The sequence below is a fragment of the Alexandromys fortis genome, unplaced genomic scaffold, assembly GCF_014885135.2.
Source record: "Alexandromys fortis isolate MF-2015 unplaced genomic scaffold, M_Fortis_MF-2015_v1.1 scaffold_56, whole genome shotgun sequence".
Taxonomy (NCBI): domain Eukaryota; kingdom Metazoa; phylum Chordata; class Mammalia; order Rodentia; family Cricetidae; genus Alexandromys; species Alexandromys fortis.
In genome coordinates this window covers 860,177-864,024 of record NW_026067935.1, presented here as the reverse complement: position 1 = coordinate 864,024, position 3,848 = coordinate 860,177, and positions in this window count along the sequence as shown.

Genomic DNA, 3,848 nt, shown 5'->3' with positions numbered 1-3,848 from the left:
CGGCTCCCTGGAACTCATAAGATTTTTTTTGAGTTTGTGAAAACATAAGTTTTAGACACATATATTGCGTAAAAAGCAGCATATTTACATCAGAATGACTGACAGATGTTTTTGTACAATGAAAAGTATAGAAATTTAACAACTTGTGCACTTGTCCTCACACCTTTATAACTTGTAGGTACATAACATACCTTAATAACTTGCACTGGTATATCTTAAAACACCTTTTATTTAGAACATGTTAAGAAGTTGTACTGAAATTTGTTTGGTGAGGTTGTCCTTTTAAACTGACAAAAGCTCTCAGCTGTCAAACTGCATCAGAGATCGTTAAGAAGGATAAAATTTTACTGAGTTTAAAAAGGTTTTATGACCCAATAAACCTCTCCACCCATGCAATAGTCCAAATCAGACAAAATCAAACCAAATTAGAAAAGGCCCAAATTTAATGAATGCCTGCAGTCCCCGGTGGCCTTCCCAGCCCCCAGGGACAGAGACAGGAAAGAAGACCTGGAAAACCACGTGTTCATTCTCTGGGGGGCAGTTTAAATACTTCATGGGAGTGGTCTTGAGTCTCTCTAGGGAGGGGCCACCATTTGGCAGGCTTTCTTGGAGGTGGAGTTTGGACTGAGGCAACTCCCAGAGGAGGGGGGAGGAATGGAACCCTTCACCCAAATATTTCAGACTCCCCAGACACATGGATGCCAGGGACTGGGGTAAAGCCCCAACCCAAACAGAGTTATTGATTAAAAAATTGACAGAGGACTTACTTTATTGGTTACTTAGAGCCTCTCCTCAGTGTCCTCCATGGTCGCTGAGGGCAAGGGCATCAGGACTGGATTTGTCTTCTGCTGTTTGAAGCAGGGCCTGCCAGGCTCCGGAAGATCCTGTGGGTTAGAAAATCTGTAGGAAGACAAGCCTACCTTGGCCTGAGCAGCTAGGCGAGTCAATTCCATTTGATTCTTTGTCCACATCTGGAGATTCAGGGGTTTAGATGAAAGACAGTTCTGTCCAATGGTTAACGCTTTCACTTGATGAAGCAAATTGTGGATGGACATTGTTCTGTGCCCATCTGTCTTCTGTCTTCTTTAGAGGAAATAGAGTGTTGTGGCTAGGAGCCAACCTGTCTCTCTGTTATGAAAAGTCTTTTAATAATTAAACATTTAAATGCCATAGTCCCCAGATCTCTGAGTAGTTGAGGGCTGTTTATTGGGTAAAGATATGCACCAATTGGGTGCATGGAGGGTCCAAGTTTGCAAATTTGTGTAAGAATAAAGGCTCTTTGCTTTTACATATGGGACTCAGTCTCCTAGTTGGTTTTTGGGAGTACTCCATGGATCTGGATGCAACATTTGGGGGCTTGTCCTGATCCCCCAAACCCACCAGGACTACTGCCCATAGACTCTTTAGCTTCAGCCAGTTGCTACTTTATTTTTGTGTTTTGTTCAAGCCTTTCTGTTTGGATAGCTTTCTGTAAGTAGACCCAGAATCTGTACCAGAAACTGTGAGAGCCTGTAGATGGTCTACGCAGACATACGGGAAGATCACAGGCAGGGTTAGATGGTCTACGCAGACACACGGGAAAGTCGCAGGCAGGGTAGCCGGGGTGACTCCCAGGGCTCGTCTGTATCTGGGTCCCAGGACCCTTGTGTATGAGAGTGGATCTCTGGTTTCTGTAGATAGACATGCAGGTTGCTCCCAGTGTCACCTCTGGGCACCAGGAAGACTGTTTATCTGTCCCTTGTCCTGTGAGTTGTGTTGTTTGTTCTGACTTAGACTGGTGCTGATGATCTAGGGCAGACTAAGAGAACCCCTGCTCCCCTAACCTTGATTCTGGACCACTTTCGGGACTTTAGAAACAGGGCAGAGAGAAGAACTGAAAACTAAAAAGGGGAGTGGTGGCTGAGAGATGGCTCAGAGGTTAAGAACACTGACTATTCTTCCAGAGGTCCTGAGTTCAGTTCCCAGCAACCACATGGTGGCTCACAACCATCTATAATGAGATCTGGTGCCCTCTTCTGGCCTGCAGGGATACATGCAGGCAGATGCTGTGTACATACATAATAAATCTTAAAAAAAAAAAAAAAGGGTAAACTTATCATGTTTTGTAAGACCGAATTGCAAACATTTGGAAGCAGGTGTCCATTAGAGAGAACCTTTGAATCATGTGTCATTTCTACGAGAAAAGACCTGATTTTTGGCAAACCTGGACACCCAGACCAGATTTCTCACATAGCCACTTGGGAGGACCTGTTGGTTAAAACCCTTTATCTCCACGGGGCCAATAAACAAGAGCATCTTTTCTAGATGGGAAGGCAGAAGGTGAGAGGATCCTCAGCTCTCCCGCTGCCCCTGTGTCTCAAGGGGGCGTGGACTCCTTTTCTCCCCTCCCCCTTACTGGATGATGAGGGCCATGTGCAGATGCTGTATTGGCCCTTCGCCACAGTGATCTCTAATGGGGGGGGGAACCCCAGTTTCTCAAACAATCCGAGGGCCCTTATTAACCTTTTAGATTCTGTTATAGTCACTCACCAACCCACCTGGAATATTGCCATCAGCTGTGACAGGCTCTGTTTACCACAGAAGAAAGAGAGAAAATTCTGATAGAGGCCAAAAGTCGGTCCCAGGACCAGGAAACCCAACTGTCAACCCTGCCTTAATAGACATAGACTAAGGCTTCCCCCTCACCCCTCCTAACTGGAATTTCAACTTGACAGAAGGGAAGGAGAGGCTCCAGGTCTACCACCAGATTCTGATGCGATGTCTCTGGGCAGCTGCTTGTTGGCCTTCCAATTTGACCAAAATCAGTAACGTACTACAAGGAAAGACAGCGTCTCCATCAGCCTTAGGGCACATTCCCCTATGGATCCGGAGGCCGGGGAGAGAAGGTCAGTTGTGAATATCAGGCAAAAGTTACAGAAGATAGATGGGCTTGTAGATAAGAGCATTCAGGAGCTGTTAAGTAGCTCAGAAAGTGTACAACAACCGAGAAACAGGGGAGGGCCATCGCTGCAGAGAACACAAAGCAGACTTGAAATATGGCAAGACTCCCCCTAGCAGCCACCACAGGAGATCCAGATGAAAAGAAAAACACAGCTAAAGGGGTTCTCATTCAAACTCTAGGACCTTGGAATAGGCCGGTGGCCTATGTGACAGAGATTCCATCCGGTGGCAGCAGGGTGTCCCCCATGCCTAAGGATCATTTCAGCCACTGCCCCATTGTTTAAAGATGCCGAGAAGTTAACTTTGGGTCAATGTAGGGCCGTATTATACAGGCCCATATTTCTACTTTGTATGGCGGACAGAATTTCAGGCCACAGTTTGCACCTGCCACATAGGAGGTCACCTAGCCTTTCGAGACAACTGATGCCATCCTAAACAAAGGGTCTTTGTTTAGCACAGAGTGATATGCTAATGTCACTCTGCTCCTTCTTGGTAATTTTGGGAGGTTGCCTGGGAAAGAGGTGTTAATTTAGTCTACTTGACAGAGCAGGAAGATAGATAGAAAGACGTGACAAAATGCATAGAAAGGTGTGGATGTGACCACAGTCATTCTCCCGGCTACCTAGGAAGCAGAATGCTAATGAATTTTCCTCTCAGTTTATGTTTTGGTATAAAAGCTGTTTGAAGAATAAATGCAGGTAAAATTTTCAGGATGTGAACTCAGGATTTCATGAGGGATCCCTAAAATATCCCTCCTGATAAAGTCATGTGAGTTGTGTCTTTATTCCCACGCCTCTGCTCTGGTTGGAGAAACAATTTAGGACCGGGCTGGTCCCAGACCACGACAGGTCAAGAGCTCCTCACATACTCCTCCTATCATTGAGAAAGTACTCAAGCAACCGCCTGAT